Consider the following 20022-nt stretch of genomic DNA (forward strand, 5'->3'; position numbering starts at 1 on the left):
TAGAAATAAATTTTATTTTGCTTTAGAAATACCTTTGTTGAAGTTCGATTAATATGTAAAGAGCTATGCATATTTAATATATGGAATTTGGTGGGTTTAGACATAAGCACATACATATGATACCATCACCACGGTCAAGGTAGTAGACGTGTCTAACACCTCCCAAACTTCCCTTGTGTACTTTTTTTTTTTTTTTTGGTAGTAAAAAACATTTAATGGAGGCCAGCAGGTAGCATGGTGGTTGGGGTGCTGGACTGCACATGGCTGAGTGTGTGGTTTGAATCCCAGATCTAGCTGCTTGTAAAACACACTTGGTGTGTGGGCACGTGTGCCCAAAATTTAGAGAGGATAATGGAGGAGAAGGGATTGCAGTGAGGCCACCCACCCTGGGAGATGATTTCTCACTTTCCCTCCCTCTCTCTTTCTCTCCAGTGAGTGCACACTTACAGCAAAATAACCTGTAAGAATTAGCTTGAGGGCTACCCTCTTACCGAATTCTGAAGTGCGTGGTACTGTACTGTGAACGCTGGGTACTGTGATGGGCAGCAGAACTCTGGCACTTACTCATCTCTAATAGCAAAATTAAAACTAGACTCATTGAACAACTCCCCATCTCCCCAACTCCAGTGACCAATTTTACATTCTGCTTCCACATAGTTTGGCTGTTATAAATGCATCATCTAGGGAGAGTCGGGCAGTATTTGTCCTTTTGCAACTGTCTTATTCACTAAGCATAATGCCCTTGAGGTTTATACGTTGTTCCAAATGTTATTGCAAATAGCAATATTTCCCTTTCTTTTTTAAGCCGGCATAGTATTCCACTGTGTTTATAAGCAACATGTTTCTTTATCCGTTTGTTCATCTACGGATACTCAGGTTGATTCCACATCCTGGCTCTTGTGAATTATACTGCAATGTACTTAGAGGTCCAGCTATCTTTTCAAGATGCTGATTTCAATACCATTGGGTCTGTACCTAGAAGGGGGATCACTGGATCATATGATAGGAACCTCCACACCGTTTTCCGTGGCTATTAAACTATGTTACATTCCTATCAGTGTACAGGGTTGCAGTTTCTCCACATCTTTACCAATAGGCATTATCTTTTGTTTTTTTGCATAACAGTATTCTTAATAGATGTAAAACAATACCTCATTATAGTTTTGAATTGTTCCTATGATAGTTTATAATGTTGCGCACCTTTCCATATACCTACTATTCATTTGTATGCCTTCTTCAGATACATGTCTATTTGCCCAGTTTTTCTTTGGGTTATTTGATTTTTTTTTTTTTCGCTATTGAATGGTAGGAGTTCCTCTCTAGATGGAAAACTAGAGTAATTTCATAAATAGAAATTAATCATCAAAAATACATGAATATCGAAATAACAATAATCATCAGTAAGAGCCTAAAATGATCTTATATGTTCCAAGAGTTCTCATACCAACTTTGGTAAATACTGTTCTTGGTCTCAGTAAAGCAGAACAAGCAGGCAGCAGGAGTCTCTGCTGACTTAAAATGTGCAGGAAACCTCTGTGAGAGGGAGGATTGGGCATAGGCACTCTTTTTTTTCCTCCATGTTCAGAAGCCAATTGCCTTTTCTAAAGCTTATCAATTCCCTTCAGCTCTGCTCTTACCATAAACAGTTGCAAGGATAAAAACTCAGATTCCTGAGATGTCTCTCTGCTGTTATACACCATAAGCAAACAGAGAAAGCACCTATAGTCCTATGGGTCAGCTCCCAGAAATCTTAATATATAACGACAAAAACATTGCTATTTCCAGCTTCTCAATTTTCACTTCTTAATGTGTCTAAAACTACCATAGAATAAATGGTAGCTTGCAATTTCTGAAAACAGAAAAATTCCCAGTCAGAAAATTGCTGGGTTCTCAAAACATGCTGCATCAAGACAATTCCTAGCAACCAAGGCGCCTAAATTGCAAAAAGTGATGATTCAAATGGCTGTCAATAGAAAGAGAGAGAGAATTTAGTCACAGAATCTGGGTCTCATCCCTCAAAATACATGGTCTGCTGGAGGTATTTGATTTCACGGAGTCTCAAATTATATATATATATATATATATATACACATACACACAATGTGTGTGTGTGTATAATTGAGATTGGGGAAATTATTCCTCATCTTAAAGTCATGTTTCTGTAATTCTTTCTAGGATCTTCTCAAACAGATGGGAGTACAATATATATATTTTTAATAATGGAATAATTAACTATTTGATTGACAGCTATTAAATTCAAGGTACAATTCTAGATGCTGGGAATATGCAGCTAAGCTGAATGTGATTTCTACTTTCAAAGAGTTTATAGTCTAATGAGGAGAAGAATGCCTAAAACCCCTAAGAAACTATTCACTGTAGTATAAGGCATTGCTTGACCTTACGGAAACTCAAAAATGTTGACTTGCTATTATATTCTGTTATTGGTCGATAGATTTATTGTGCTATCTCTCTGAAATCCACTTGGCAAGATGAATAAATTGTGTTATAATGAAAGTGCTAAAGAAATTTCAAAAGAAGCAGAAAACGTACTGAAGCAATCACAGCTTTGAATGTCTCCTTTGGAAAAAAAAAATTAATTTAAGGTATCTGCTAATGTTACCCAGAGCTGGAACACTGTCTCTAGGGCAGAGCTTCCAGGGTCTTGAGGGCAGAATGATTTCCATCTTTGTAGACACTGAGATATTGGGTGCCTCCCTAAGAGGGGACAGGGGACAGTTAAGGAGATGGAAAGAGACCTTGAGTTCTGAGCCAACCCTATTTGACACAAGGATTACGTTCTGTTCCACTGGCCTTTAATTAGAGATCCCATCATCTCCTTTCTCCACATGTTCTCTCCCATTCTCCATATTTTTTTCTTTCAATAATAGTCTCTGACTAGCAGAAAGAGAAGCTTTAGTGCCAGACATTTCTTAAATTTATAATCCTATTCTCTTAATTCAAGTTTCCTCATCCAAAACATGAGATGATTGCATTTATTTTGAAAACTTATTGTAAAGGTGTGAAACAAGATAACATCGACAAAGTACCCAGCATGGTATCTGGCACATTGGAGATATTCAGTAAATGTCAGTTCCCTCCCTAGAGCCGACATTGGAGATTTCATTTTATGTTTCAAGTATTGTGGATTTCTTGGACTTCATTTGTTTATGATATCTATTAAGAACACTATCCTTATACCTATTGTACATAAATTCATCTATTAATCCAAAAATCATGGATCGGCAAGTCCATGGGCAAGCCACTGGAATATATTCTTGAAATATAGAGGACTTCCTGCAGGGAATTTCCAGTTAAACAGGGGAGACACACATTACAACAACTGATTTTTATACAATTTGGTAAGTGGACCAACCATGTTAATGTAAGGAGTTAATATTAAGGGGAAAAGTGAGACCAGCAGATGGCATAATTGTTAGATCACTGGACTTTCCTGTAGTTGACTGCAGTTCAAATACCAGACCTGGCAGCTTAAAACTATGCTGGGTGAGTGTGTGCATGTTCCCCAAATCCTGAGAGAATAGAGAAGAAGGGATTGCAGCATGACCATCCCCCCTGGGGAGGGGGTGATTTCTCACTTTCTGTCCCTCTGTCTCTTTAGTGAGTACAAGCACCCTACAACAAAAAAATCTCTTAAAAAAATTAAGGGGAAAAGGGCTGGGAGACTATGTGAGCTTTATACTTTATGATAAATTTTTCTCTAAACCTAAAACTGCTCTAAAAAATAAAATTTATTAATTAAAAATAAATAAACAGGGTTAGTAGGTGGCATGGTGGTGAAGGCACTGGACTCTCATATGGTCAACTGCAGTTTGAGTCCTGGATCTGGAGGCTTGCTTTCTCACCTTTCCTCTCTTTGTGCTTCTCCGTCCTTCTCTGGTGAGTGCACATGCCCTGTAGCACATTTAAGATAATAAAAAATAAAAAGTAATTCTTCAAAAATAAATTAAAAAGTTACCACATAGCAGTGAATTGCAAGAAAACCCAAACTAAACAGACTGTTTTCATTTTTCAGTAAACAATGGAATATTTCAGGCTTTTTGCTTAGGGAACTTCCTTGTCTTGGTGGAGACAGATGGATCATGCCAGTATGTTCTGGATGAATCTGAGATTTAGGAAGTAGAAGTGGCTGCATTGAGAGTTCTGTGTGTTATTGTCTCTGAAAAATGCAAAGGCTACCATGAAGTAATTCCTTTCAGCTCTTTGTTTTCCCTCTGCTCAACACTTAAAGACGTGTCTAAAATACAGCCACAGCCAGGGCCCTGGAGCAGAATGAATACTGTCAGAAAGCTCAGCGGATTCCCCAAGAAGCTACAAATGGCTGGAGGCAGATGTCACATCTGGCCATCAGGCCATCTCTGTGGTGATCCCAACTCAAATTTTCACAGTTATACAGGAGTGGTTTATCAATTTCATTTTGCTATTCTCTCCTCCCACCCCCAACAACAACAAAAAAGACCCAAACCAGAAAAAGGTACAAACACAATCCCAAATATGGCTGCAGGCTAAATGAGCAGGTGTTAATTGTTATGATTCTCAGCCAGGCAATGTAATCATGGCTAAATGTGAACCAAGAGAATATTCAGTTATTTCATGTTTCCTTCTCACTGCTTTGCTAATTAATTTAGAAATGTGAATTGACCAAATACCCAGTGATGGGCCATGTGTTCAGCTTGTGATAATTAGATATCACGAGTCATTCAGTCACACCTTACATCCCCAGTCTGTTTTTCTCGGAAGAAATTAAGAAGTAATGAGGTGTGTCTTCATAAAAGTGAACAGTCTTCCAAATTTGCATCCAGTATCGTAGAGAACAAAAGCCATCTCTTCCTTTGTCAATTTCCTTTCACATATTTGATGATCTTGGTACAATAGGGTGTTCTCATCTGCATTCACCTTGGAAGCATAAAAACTTCATTAGTGAAAGAGAGTTCATGCATGGAATGCTTTTCCCTCATTTCCAGCAAGCTCTCAGAGATTGCATGGAGAGTGACTTACGTGCCACAAGATCAAGTGATGGCTGCGCATTCGTAACAGCATCTTGCTTGGAGTAATTCCTGATATTTATCTTGACACCATAAGAATACATGAATAATGCCATTAATGAGGAAAGAAAAAGCTATAAACAGCAATTTCAGGGCTGGCTCCATGGCTCAGTGTGGATGCACAGCTCAAGAGGAGTCAGATCCCATGTGACAAGCACTGTTTGAATGCCCAGCCTGCTCAGCCTGAACGCGATGATCATGCAACTACACTCTATCATGAATAAAGGGGGGAAAAAGACTAAACTAGAAAATAATTTCATAAGAAATTTGTGTGAATTCCCTGAAAGGGGGAACAACAACAACAACAAACTGTAAAAAGAAAAAGGAAGGGACTAGCACATGGTGCAATGTTTCCGTCCCTGGACTCTCACATAGGCAGCCATGGTTCGAGTCCCAGAACTGGCAGCTTAAAACTCATGCCGGGTGTGTGTGTGCATGCCTAAAATCCCAAGAGAAGAATGGAGGAGAATGGATTGATTGTGGTCTGCCCATCCTCCCCAGGGAGTAATTTATCAATTTCTATCTCTCTGCCTCTCTTTATCTCCAGCAAGTGTACACACCCTATTCCAAAAATAGCTCTTTAAAAAAAAAGAAGGAAAATGTGAAATAATGTGGTTTTCTTCTGGTCATATTCCTGTGTTGCTGAGGCGGCTGCAATGGCCAGATACTGCCACTTCTTTGGACCTTTCTCAACCCTGTACTTGCACAAAGAAAGTTTGAATTCCTAGAAAGCTAATTTCTCTTCCCATGATGAAAATATTCACTATTATAGCTAACCACCAGTAAGTGTGATTATTGTATCACACTTATGGTGCTAAATGTTTTATGTATTCTCTCATTAAATTCTCTGTAAAATTCTGTTGGGTCATTAGGCAAGTCATGATGCATTTTGTGTAGAAAAACATAGAAATATATCAGGACTTTCCTGACAACCTAATATATTAAGTTCTTTGATTACCAAAGTGGAAACTGAGGAGAAAAGTTTCAGAAAGTTTAAATAATGTGCTCAAAAATCACATACGTGAGGTAGTAGAGCTAAGATGTGAGCCCACACATCAAGATGCTTCGTGGGACCAGCAGTTAGCATAATGGCTAAGTTGCTGGACTCCCATGTAGTTGTCTGCGGGTTTGGCTTAAACTCATGCTTGGCGTGTGTGCATACGTGCCCAGGATCCTGAGAGGAAAATGGAGGAGAAGGGATTGCAGTGTGGCCATCCTTCCTGGGGGGTGATTTCTTGCTTTCTGTCTCTCTGTCTCTCTTTGTCTTTCTGGGGAGTGCACACACCCTATAGCTTAAAAAAAAAAAAAATCCTCTCCAAAAAAAAGAAAATAAAAAAAGGATGCTTCATGATGGCTCTTCGTGATGGCTCTCCTATATTAACTACCATGGGTTTGTTTCTACCTTGTGGGAAAAAAATTGCATCTGAACATTATTGGACTTTTGTTTCTCTCCATAGGGATTTGTTGTGAGCTAAGCAGTGTAAACTGTAAACACACGCACATACACACACGCACACAACACACACAAACACATCTGGTAATGATTGTTCTGTAGAGTCTGTGGAGTCAGCGTCTGTAGAAATGATCTTTAGATAGAGCATGTAGCAATTTTCATAGAGGTTAAATGCAGAGATGCTCTCACATGTTCTTTTTAAATTTTTCTAAAATGTATCGACATGATTTTGGATAAGCTATATATATATATTGCTCTATTATTGAGGGGAAAAAAACGGCCAGTGGTCTTTTGTAACCTATAGTCTAGTCTTTAAAAGAGGGTAGGTTTCAGGCCACCAGATGGCATGGTGGTTAAGGTGCTGGATCCCACATGGCTGACTCCACAGATGGAGTCCCGGATCTAGCAGTCCAAAAAAACCTGTCGGGTGCATGTGCATGTGTGCCCCAAATCCCAAGAGGAGAATGGAAGAGAAGAGATTACAACATACCAACACCCCTCAGGGGGGATTTCTCACTTCCCCTCTCTTTCTATCTCTCTCTGGTGAGTATTGGCAGCACCTTATAATAAACAAACAAAAATAGTAGATATGAGCAAATAAGAGCTAATCCTGTCAAAGGAAAGAAAGGGGTAGTGAATGTTCTACAATAAATTGATCTTGTATTCGTGCCCTCAGTCTTTTGTGCAGATTATCAGTGAGTTACTCCAGTTACCTCATTATCTATTTCTCATCCTCTTTATTCTGGTGGGCTACAAAGAAGAAGGTTGGTACTCTAAAAGGGGCTTTGTTGAGATTACATTTTGTCTAATCTTGTTTTTTCCTTCATTAAGAATGTTTCAAGACATGACTCTGTGGTGCAGTGGTAATATGTTGGTCAAGAGAAGCTGGATCCCACATGGTGACCATAGTTCAAATCTCAGGCATGTACATAAGTGCCCAGTATCTGAAGCTGGATGAAGAGGGTCACAAAATGACCAGACACATGCCCCACACCCCCTCCCCCATAGTATCTTTCTCTCACTCGCATTTCTCTCTCCCTCCCCCCCCCCCCCCCCCGACTTAGCAACACCCTCCCCCCCCCCCCCCACTCTCAGGTGTACACACATGCTCTATCATTAATACAGAAGTCAGGATCCTGAACAGATTTTTAAGGTAAATAAATGGTAGGCTTAAAGGCAAATATTCTTTCAAATTGCCTTGTACAGAGGCTGAGACTAGCCAGGTTCACTTTAATTAACAGCTTGAGAAAAATGATCTCTAGTCAGCAGTAACATTACAGTTTTCCACTCAAATTGCTTTCTAGAGCATGTTCTTGACTTCATTGTTACTCAGAGGTTGTCAAAGCAGTATTCAAGAAAAAGGCTTAAATGGTGTGTCATAGAGCCCCTCCACTGTCCCCACCTTCTGCACATGGACGTGACACTCATTTAGTCAATGAATATTGGACACTTCCTATATATCAGGCCTTGTTTAAGGCTCTGGGGATAGAGCAATGAACAAAAGAGATACCTGTACCTTATGAACTTATACTGTAGTGAGGAAAAATAAGCAATGAAGAGATAAATGTGTAATGCATGTACGAGACTAGATGGTAATAAATACTGAGGAGAAACATACAATAGGAAAGGAGAATAGTGTTGGACAAGGGACAGGATGAGGAGAGTTTAGACAGTGATTAAGCATGCTTGACGGAGAATAAACATCAGAAACAGAGGAGTATTTAGTAAATGCCACCTTCTCATCAGTGAGGTCTTTTACAGATTCTGTGATTTATTTGATTAAGGAGTCCACCTGCCTGTTCAGTTATTATCTAATGTAGACTGTGAATTAAGCCTTAGGAGTATATAGGTGACCCAGATCCTGTGTGTTCCCTCAAATTTATGAATACATAGTTGCGATGTAGAGCAATATGTGGATATGGAGACAGAAAAAGCAACATGGAAACTAGAAAGAGAGAAAAGTGAACCGAACTTAAAAGAAATAGAGGAAGGCTTTACAAAGGAGGTGATATTTGAACAGAGGATTAAAGGCCAAGTCATTAGCATGGTGGTTAAGGCAGCTGGATCCCACATGACTAATAGCACCATTTGAGTCCTGCACTTGGCACCCTAAAAAATCCACCAGGCATATGTGCGTGCATTCCCAAAAGAAGAAATAGAGGAAAAAGGATTGTGGTATGGCCATCCCCTATGTGGGCTGCTTTCTTACTTTCTCTCTGTCTGTCTCTGAAAAGTGCATGTGCAATCTGGCAAAATGTTTATAAATAAATAAATAAAGTTATGCACCATTCTTCCAATTCCACTAGCTGTAAGGCCTGGATCATGTAATCACACTGTTAAACTGAAACAGGCTGAGGAGCAGCATGAAAAGAACATTATTTACTCCATAAATCTCTGTCGAAGGTTGACTGCATTTAGCTGTGTTGAGTAAAGCACTATGTTGAATACATTGAATACCAGCATTAAGATTATATGACGTTTGTTTTAAAAAAGGGGCAGTCCAGTGATTCCATGCAAATTGAACCACATATATAAGCATTGAGTCATGAAGGAATACAGAACCTTCAAGTAGTTTGGTAAAACTGTTGAGTAGTACATATCTTGCAGACAGTTTTAAGAAGAAAGTGAAAAGTAGACAGGAGCTAGATTATAAAGGATCCTGTATGCTAACTAAGGCATTTAGAATTTTAAAAGTATTTTCTATGAGAGGCCTTTAGGAATTATAAGCAAAAGAATGATCATACTGCATATTAATTACCCTGTTGCCTAAGTAAAAGCCTCAATATTTTGATATATTTTCTTATAATCTTTCTAATACGTTAATAGGTTCTATTTTAATTAATAGCATGCAATTATCTTTCTAAATATAAATAGTTATTATAGAAAATATGGAAACACAGAGAAGTTTGAGGCTGAACTCAAAAATGCATATGCAGTGCAACCACCCAGAAAAAATTGTTAATGTTGTTGTATTTTGTTCAAGCATTTTTCTAAGTATGCATATACATGTATGTCATAGAGACTTACTTCTATACCCAGGACATTTTCTGATAATTTTAAATATTCTTCAAAAACATAATTTAATAACTAGTGGGGGCCAACAGGTGGCATAGTGGTTAAGACTCTAGATTCCTATATGGCTGAACATGGTTTGAGTCCTGGACCTGGCAATTTCAGAATCTCACCAGGTATATGTGTGTGGCAGTGGCCCAAAATCCAGAGAGAAGGATGAAGAAGGGATTGTGGCATGGCCATCCCTTACTGAGAGATAATTTCTCACTTTTCCTCTCTGTATCTTTCTCTGGCAAGTACACAGACCCTATGGCTAAAACCTAAAAAAAAAAAAAAAAAAAGACTAGAAAATATTATTTTATATTAAAAGATCTATTTTATTTACTTAGAGATAATTTAGTGTAGTGTTTTGAAAAATAGGCCAGAAAATTAAACAGAACTAGTCCTTGGACCAAACTTACTAGGTAGATATCTTAAGAAATTTAATCTCTATAAAATTTAATTTCTTCATTAATATAAAAGAGATTAGAAAGGAATCTACTGGGCCAGCTGCTGGCACAGAGGTTGAGGTGGTTAGATCTTACATAGCTAAGTACATGAGTCAAATGCTGGACACCATGGTTTGAAAAACATGCTGGGCACCTGTGTGTGCATGCCCAAAATCCCCGAGAGGAGAATGAAGAGATTACAGCCTGGCAATCCCCTCTGGGCAGGGGGTGGGTGGTGGGTGGTGATTGATTTATTACTTTCTCTCTCTCAGAGGTGCAAATGCCCTACAGCAATACACACACACACACACACATACACATGCACACGCACACAAGGGATCTAGCTAATAGGACTGTTAGTAAGACTGAATAAAATATGGAAAGCATTTCAAAGCATAGTGCCTGGAAACATTAACTATTCAACATATAAATGTTATCTACTCCAATCATTAGCAATGATATTAAAAAATACATATTATGTATATTATATATAAATAATATTAGTAACTGTTTTCCTGATGTTTCAGTGTTTAAAATGCGATCTTAACCTACCAAATAGCAAAAAGATAGCTTCTATTAGTATATAAACCTCAATAGCCACTCTGTGGGTTTTCGGCACTGAAGAGATTCCCTGTTTATGTGACATGGTCTACAAAAGGCCATTTTGTACTGAATTCTTTCTGTCTCAAGAAACAGTTGCACTCTGTTCCTGTGCTAGTAAGGCACAGAGGCATACCTGATGACTTACCGGTGTGCTAAGCGGGAAAGACATCGACCCCCCAGGAATCAACTGGGCAGGCTTATTTTTCATAATTAGTCTAAGTTACTCCAGGTTAGCCAAATCTGAGCTAAAGGTAAAGCAGGCCATCTAACTCAGTGTTTTCTAAATGTAGGTATGTTAATAAATGAGGCATCCTTGGTCATGTGTTTGTGCATGCCCAAAATCCCAAGGGGAAAATGGAAGAGAGGGGATTGCGGTGTGGCTGTTCCCTGTCCTGAGGGGTGATTTCTCACTTTCTCTCTGCCTTTGTTTCTGGTGAGCACATATGCCCTATGACAAAAAGTAAAACTTGAAAGCACCTAACATTTAAAAAATGGGACATTGTAAACCTTAAAGGATGAATGTAATGCCACTAACTATGCCAAAATAAAAACCATTATGATTATTTTTCTCCAGCATGATGATAAAAGAAGCATGGTAAGTAGTTCTTAACCTAGCCTGAAGTTTAGATTATGACTTCTATATAATCCTATTAAACCTTAGTTTCCCTACCTGTAAAATGGGGCTGATGTCACCTGCCTCAGTGGAATTAAATGTCTCATATGCAAACTATTTTATAGCATTCAGTATGGTGTAGCTGCTCAAGGAATATCAGTCCCCTCCTCATTTCCTATATTATGTTTATATATTCAAGCACTCTGAATGCTGTGAACAATCAATAAAATTCACCCACTCACTGCAAAGAATGTCAAGGGAATGCAGCTTCATTTGTATTGTTTGAAACTTCTTTTTTGGGAGGCCCTCACTGGAGCCAATTCAGTCTCTTTTTGTTTTTTTCCGATTTTTTAAAAAAGTTTTGGCCATAGGGCACATGCATTCACTGGAGAGAGAGAGAGAGAGAGAGAGAGAGAGAAAGAAATCACCCACTCCCATTCCCCAGCTGGATGGCCATGCCACAGTCCCTTCACCTCCACGCTCCTCTCAGGATTTTGGGCATGCATTCACACATGGGCCCAGCATGATTTTCGAGAAGGATGAAGAAGGGATTGTGGCATGGCCATCCCTTACTGAGAGATAATTTCTCACTTTTCCTCTCTGTATCTTTCTCTGGCAAGTACACAGACCCTATGGCTAAAACCTAAAAAAAAAAAAAAAAAAGAGTGAAAAAATTTCTTATAAAAATTATATTAAAAGATCGATTTTATTTACTTAGAGATAATTTAGTGTAGTGTTTTGAAAAATAGGCCAGAAAATTAAACAGAACTAGTCCTTGGACCAAACTTACTAGGTAGATATCTTAAGAAATTTAATCTCTATAAAATTTAATTTCTTCATTAATATAAAAGAGATTAGAAAGGAATCTACTGGGCCAGCTGCTGGCACAGAGGTTGAGGTGGTTAGATCTTACATAGCTAAGTACATGAGTCAAATGCTGGACACCATGGTTTGAAAAACATGCTGGGCACCTGTGTGTGCATGCCCAAAATCCCCGAGAGGAGAATGAAGAGATTACAGCCTGGCAATCCCCTCTGGGCAGGGGGTGGGTGATGAGTGGTGATTGATTTATTACTTTCTCTCTCTCAGAGGTGCAAATGCCCTACAGCAATACACACACACACACACACACATACACATGCACACGCACACAAGGGATCTAGCTAATAGGACTGTTAGTAAGACTGAATAAAATATGGAAAGCATTTCAAAGCATAGTGCCTGGAAACATTAACTATTCAACATATAAATGTTATCTACTCCAATCATTAGCAATGATATTAAAAAATACATATTATGTATATTATATATAAATAATATTAGTAACTGTTTTCCTGATGTTTCAGTGTTTAAAATGCGATCTTAACCTACCAAATAGCAAAAAGATAGCTTCTATTAGTATATAAACCTCAATAGCCACTCTGTGGGTTTTCGGCACTGAAGAGATTCCCTGTTTATGTGACATGGTCTACAAAAGGCCATTTTGTACTGAATTCTTTCTGTCTCAAGAAACAGTTGCACTCTGTTCCTGTGCTAGTAAGGCACAGAGGCATACCTGATGACTTACCGGTGTGCTAAGCGGGAAAGACATCGACCCCCCAGGAATCAACTGGGCAGGCTTATTTTTCATAATTAGTCTAAGTTACTCCAGGTTAGCCAAATCTGAGCTAAAGGTAAAGCAGGCCATCTAACTCAGTGTTTTCTAAATGTAGGTATGTTAATAAATGAGGCATCCTTGGTCATGTGTTTGTGCATGCCCAAAATCCCAAGGGGAAAATGGAAGAGAGGGGATTGCGGTGTGGCTGTTCCCTGTCCTGAGGGGTGATTTCTCACTTTCTCTCTGCCTTTGTTTCTGGTGAGCACATATGCCCTATGACAAAAAGTAAAACTTGAAAGCACCTAACATTTAAAAAATGGGACATTGTAAACCTTAAAGGATGAATGTAATGCCACTAACTATGCCAAAATAAAAACCATTATGATTATTTTTCTCCAGCATGATGATAAAAGAAGCATGGTAAGTAGTTCTTAACCTAGCCTGAAGTTTAGATTATGACTTCTATATAATCCTATTAAACCTTAGTTTCCCTACCTGTAAAATGGGGCTGATGTCACCTGCCTCAGTGGAATTAAATGTCTCATATGCAAACTATTTTATAGCATTCAGTATGGTGTAGCTGCTCAAGGAATATCAGTCCCCTCCTCATTTCCTATATTATGTTTATATATTCAAGCACTCTGAATGCTGTGAACAATCAATAAAATTCACCCACTCACTGCAAAGAATGTCAAGGGAATGCAGCTTCATTTGTATTGTTTGAAACTTCTTTTTTGGGAGGCCCTCACTGGAGCCAATTCAGTCTCTTTTTGTTTTTTTCCGATTTTTTAAAAAAGTTTTGGCCATAGGGCACATGCATTCACTGGAGAGAGAGAGAGAGAGAGAGAGAGAAAGAAATCACCCAATCCCATTCCCCAGCTGGATGGCCATGCCACAGTCCCTTCACCTCCACGCTCCTCTCAGGATTTTGGGCATGCATTCACACATGGGCCCAGCATGTTTTTCAAGCCACAGGATCTGGGACTTGAACTCTTGCCACCCATGTGCGAGTCCAGCACATTAATCACTGTGCCACCTGTTGGCCCCCAGTCTGCATATATATTTTTTTGAGAGGTTTTTGCTATAGAGTGCATGCATTCACTAGAGAGACAAAGAGACAGAAAGTGAGAAATAATCCCTTAGGGGAGATGGCCATGCCACAGTCCTTTCTCATCCAGTCTCCTCTTGGGATTTTGGGCATGTATGCACACACACCCAGCATGAGGGGTTTTTTTTTTCTCTCCCTTTTTTTTTAAATTTCATATTCTTTTATACATTCAATCTCGTTATTTACTTTATAAAGTGAATATTCCAACCTGTGTACATTTCTCCCTAGTCTAGTTGATAATACTATAAAGTTATTTTCAACAGATAATACCACATTTCTTTGTCCCATTAATGCTTTACCTCTCTATTTTTCTTCTGAATGTCCTTCCTCAGACTCCACTCTTTCACCCACAGTATATCTGGTATTCAAAACCATTTACTGTGTTTCTATATCCTTTAGTCAATCAGTTTCAGTCGTAGAGTATGGACACTCGGTATATATTAAGTGGGAACATACAGTGTCTCTCCTTCATAGCCTAGCTTGTTTTACTCAGCAGTAAATCTTCCATATTCATCCACTTTCTGTCAAAAGCCAGGGTATTACTGGTATTTTTTTATGGCTGAATAGTATTCTATAGAATATATGTGCATGAGTTTTAAGCTGCCAGGTCTGGGACTCGAACTGTGGTAGACCGTGTTGGCGTCCAGCAATGCAACCATGATGCCATCTACTGGTCCTATGTCTCCATTTTTACTGCTGGTCATACGTGGGAGATTTCCTGTCTCTGTCCATAGGTAACAGTTACTTCCCCCAACAGCCATCTCAATTATTTTTCAAGCACTCACTCACTAATAGTTCACAACATACAAGACATTATAGCTAACATCTTTGGTTAACTTTCCTAGCCCAATCTTGTGTTTCTTGTGTTCTTTTTTTTTTTTTTTTTTTTTTTGCTATAGGGCGCGTGCACTCGCCAGACAGAGAGAGACAGAGAGATAGAAAGCGAGAAATCACCCCCCAGGGGGGATGGTCATGCCACAATCCCTTCTCCTCCATTCTCCTCCTGGGATCTTGGGCACGCATGCACACATGCCCGGCGTGAGTTTAAGCCACCAGGTCCGGGACGCGAACCACAGTCGACTATGTGGGAGTCCAGCGACATAGCCATTACGCTAACTGCTGGTCCCCCCCAATCTTGTGTTCTCCACAAGCCTTCTGACACAAATCTTGCTATTTCCTACCAAACTTCCTAGGAAACCTACAAGCGGCCCAATTCACTTAGGATTTGGGCTGGTGCAGGCTGCTGCCCACTACCTTCCAGACGAACTCTCCTGTTAACATTCATTCTTTCTGCCTTCGTGCTCCCTCTTGGTAATGCTCTCATTACAGAAACATATGCTTCTTTTTATGATGGAAAATAGAATTCAAATGCTGAAAGGGGTTCTAGAATACATCTAATTCAGTGTTTTCTAAATGTGGTTATGCATCAGATCCAATCCCAGATAGTCTAATTTTGTATTTTTAGCGAGCACCATAAGTTATTCTTACATCCAACCAGGTTTAGAAAGCACTAGTTTGATTTTTCTTCCCACCTAAAATAAAACTGCAAACTAATGCAGACAGGAATTGTATCTTTTCTCCATTATATCCCCTAATCCCAACACCACATACTCAAAGCAAAAAATCAGTGTTGGCACTCAGTAAATACCTGATGAAATGAAAATAAAGTCACAGTATATCCTCAACCTTACTAATTCATGTTGTTTATGTTTACTTATCCTTGTTACAAAAAAAGGATTTGAGGCAGCTTGCAAAAGATTCATGTGATACCTCTCTCCATGCTACTGACCAGGAGAGGATTCAGTTGTCAAATAATCCAAGGGGGATCAACAGCTCTGCCTGCTTCCTGGACAAATTCTAACTCGAAATCAGTAGCATCCACCTTGCTGAGAATTTATCATTTATTTTCCTCTTTCATGAAAAAAAGGCCATCGGGGAGGTATTATGTAATTGGAAAATCATGTATCTCAGTCAGATAGACCTGCATTCAAATCTGAGCTCCGTCATTTCCTGTATGCTCCATGCCTGGCCCACGGTAGCTCCGCAGGTGGTCCCTGGGAAATAGCTTACCCCTTTACTACCATTTCTTACCACTGCATTTGATTCTGTTGAACATCCAGTGTGCAAATGATGCTATTTTAAGTGCTTGGGGAACAGAATAGACAACAACCGCTACCCTCATGATACTTTTTTTTTTTAATTGGAGAGGTTTTTGCTATAGGGCGCTGTGCGCTCGCCAGACAGAGAGATACACAGAGATAGAAAGTGAGAAATCACCCCCCAAGGGGGATGGTCACGCCGCAATCCCTTCTCCTCTATTCTCCTCCCGGGATCTTGGGCACACACGCACACGCGCCCAGCGTGAGTTCTAAGCCACTGGGTCCGGGACGCGAACCGCGGTTGACTATGTGGAAGTCCAGCGACATAGCCATTACGCTAACTGCTGGTTCCCCCTCATGATACTTTTATACAACATAATTATGCCTATTTCAGAGAGTTATTATGAAAGCTAAAGGCTGTGTGTACTTGTGACCGTTCAGTAAATCTTAATTCCCTCCCCTACTTTTGGTTCTCTTGAAGTGATACATGTACCCCCCAAAATGTCTTTGGGAAAATAAGTCTCCCCAGTGTCCCTTATTTAAAATCTTGTAATTCTGAAGAAGAAATCAGAGACTGAGGTCCCAAATCCTAAGTTGGCCTCTATTTAGGCATTTTTTTTTTTAATACGGAGCTAGTAGAATTTACAGTTTCATTTGAACTTTTTCCCCTTGACTGGTCCTAGGGAGGAAGGAGCAGTCCGCATCCTCACAGTTCTGGATGTAGTTGTACCACAGATGAACTCAACATGCATCACGGGGAACACGAGCCCAGACTAATTCTGATGAGCGTGAAGCTCCATTTCACAAGTTAATTTAAGGGCTCTATGAAGTCACTGTGGATGCACTTGCAAGCAGCACAGGCAGATTCATTACCGTCCAGGTAATGATCAGACTGCAACTCCCTCTCAAAGAAGGGAGCATTCTCTTATAACACTGCCCAGTTCCTTTAATGCAGATGACCATACCTGTGAACTAGAAGGTGTTCTCTAGATTGCCATCGCTTTTTCCCAGGATGTCTCCACATAATAAGTTGCCCCATTGTTACATGAATGAACACAATGCTCCCAAAGGCAGAAATGTGGATGTCATCTTTTGCAGATGGCCTGTTATCTGACTACTCCATCCAACCCCACCTGCCACCTGCCACCTGCCTGTGTGCCTGTGTAACAGTAGAGATGCCTTTTCTGCTCTCTAAGAACTCTTCCTACCCCTCCCTTTCTAGTTACCTAACTCTTGTCCTACCTCCTTCAGAAAGACTTCCATAGTCTCTACAGACCATTGTCTTCCTCAGCCTTCAACTTTCTCCAAAATTTATTCTCTATGCCATTTTGTTACTAGTTAACTGAACTATAAAATAAAACCCTTAAGAATATATCAAATTAGGAACCATGAGTGAAAAAGGTTAAAACTAAAATCTACGTTCTTTGCATAAAACTCCCTTCCTATTTGAAATCTTAAAAAAATCTTTGATAAGTTAATTATAGCCCAGAAGAGTCAGAAATTTAAAAGTTTCACAGAATGTCAATTTTGATCCTCCATCATCTTTGAAAAATGTTCTGCTTTCAACAGATATTCGAAAAATACTGTTTTAAGTTTCCTAGAGAACCGTTCAAAATTTGGGGAGTTCTAGAGGAAATTGAATCTCTTATTTTCTTCTGTAGTATTTTAATCATGTAGGCCCCAGATGAATCTAAATCTCCTCCAACAGTCCTTCATTAGAAAGGATGGGGGCCAAATTGCACTTACTTGTAAGGACCAATAGAAGTGTGCATACTTTCTGCTATCGTTTAAATATTTCTCCCAGAAATGCATGCATTAGAACTTGAGTATATTGACAATATTACAAGGATATTAAGTGAAAGCTTAATTCCTTCATAGTGTCCCAAGCGTAAGGCCTAGTGGTTGGTGATTAGTTCATGTGATTGCATCATGGAGGTAGCAGTCTCATGAATGGATTAATGAAGTTTTAGAAGATTCCATGAGTGAGTACTAGTTCTCCTGAGAAGGACTTAGTTCTCACAGGAGCTGGTTGTTATGAAAGACAGATCAGTTGGGACCTCTTCCACTGCACACGCGTGTCATCCTTTGTGCTTCTCTTGTCTCTGCTGTAGGCCTACATCATTGGGCTTTCCATCCACGAGAATTTTGAGTTTGTAAATAAATTTCTATCTGATTTAAAAATGTACCCAGGATCAGGTATTCTGTTAGTAATGCAAAATGGACTAAGACACTTTTCATTAGGGGAAAATATTATTTTTCTTCTTTCCACAGGATGTCTACAACATCACATTCATCTACCATGCTAATCTTTGGATTTATAGCAAAATGTATTAATACCGTAAAAGGGTAAGGGAGATGGTTTAAGATCCCAGATAACTACACCATTTCTGTCACTGTGTAGCATGTGTCACAGTAAGATCTATTTCCAGGTGTGTCTTTCCCAATAATAATAAAAATAGCCATAATTAGTTGAGTACATATTATGTAACACATGCTGTGCTAAAATCCTTATAATTACCAACCTATTTCATTTTCATAGCAACCTTAAGTGGTATAATTACTATCCCTATTTTACACATGACAAAATGGAGGCTTAGAGAGAAGGTCAGGTTACTCACCCAAAGTTCTTACTCTGTCATTGCTCTACACTGTACTAAACCATCAACTCCCCTGGGAAAGAAGACACTTCTATTCATACATGTGTAGAGAACACTTAGCTAACACAGCACCTGGTCTTAATACATGCTTAGTAAATGTTGCTTTGACTAAACGTTCCAAGTGAGTAAGAGGCATAGTATTGCACTATGCTTTCTAGAATGCAAATTGCAAGCAATGAGTGTCCCCAAATTTTGCTTTAATCTACTAAAATCTGCCCATAGTTAGAAAGGAATATAAGGCAGAAATTTCTTTTTCACCCCTGGGACTTTGCTATACTAAGGCAAATATTGACTACAAATATTGAATGGAATAAAGGAACCTCAATGACTACCAAAGGAATCAAGCAGGAAAAACAATGTTATAATTGTTAAATATATTGTATGTAAGTAGAAAGATTATAATTGTGTATTTTGCATTGGTGTTTATGTTATTCACAATAAGTTCATAGATAAGATTGCATCTGATTCTAATGACATTCCTGAGATGGTGGCAAGGCAAGTGGTTATTCTCATTTTGCAAATAGCAAAATTGCCCCATCCAAACACTGTCAATGATATGGTCCAGGTCTTCTAACTGCTAATCTATTTTTCAATAATTTTTTTTACATCACACTATGAAAAGTTTTCATCCTAATGCTATTCTAACTTAAGATGACTAAATTACCTCTGCTATCATTTAAGGATCCTAACTTACTTCCATGCAAATAATATGTTAAGTACTAAGACATTAAGATCACTACTTTGGTCAGATATTTACAGACTATTTCTCCCGAGAATCCCCACTGTTCACATACTTTCAAAGTTAGATGAAATAAATAAAACTCTAATGAGACCACTAAAAACATACATTGAATAATAAAATATCCTCTACCAAACAGTAACAAAAACTCTACATCATGGATAATATTGGCTTCAAAAAGGTCCTATAAACTGTAGAGCATCTCTCTGTTTCCAATATATCCATGGAAGAGTGTGTGTGTGTGGAGAAAGCTTCAGAAATAGGGAGTCAAATATTCAAACCAAAGCACTGGACCTCAGAGAAATTCTATAGTATGTCAGTTGTTATCATTTGTTACTGAATCTCAGTTGCTTGTTGAAAAAGTCAAGTTACATCTTGTTATTTATAGAATTATTTATACAGGACAAGAGAAAAAGATTTTAGGCTTCCAAGGGAAGCTCTCCTCTGGCCTCCAGTAATTACTTTTGTACCTTCTGTCACTGTGCTTTATATACTCATTCATCAAACATTTATTGAGCAAAAATTGTGTACTGTGATGGGTTCTCAGGAAGGAAAATGAATAAGGCATAATCCTTGCCTTGATGGATTTC

The 20022-nt window shown here is 38.9% G+C and overlaps 1 protein-coding gene across 2 annotated transcripts in view; it reads left to right on the forward strand.

The window, feature by feature from the left end:
- GRM5 (glutamate metabotropic receptor 5) overlaps positions 1–20022 on the forward strand; it is a 538746-nt gene that overhangs the window by 298206 nt on the left and 220518 nt on the right. The gene's annotated exons all lie outside the window — the stretch shown is intronic.

Source organism: Tupaia chinensis, unplaced genomic scaffold (genome assembly GCF_000334495.1).
Source record: "Tupaia chinensis unplaced genomic scaffold, TupChi_1.0 Scaffold000139_1, whole genome shotgun sequence".
Taxonomy (NCBI): domain Eukaryota; kingdom Metazoa; phylum Chordata; class Mammalia; order Scandentia; family Tupaiidae; genus Tupaia; species Tupaia belangeri.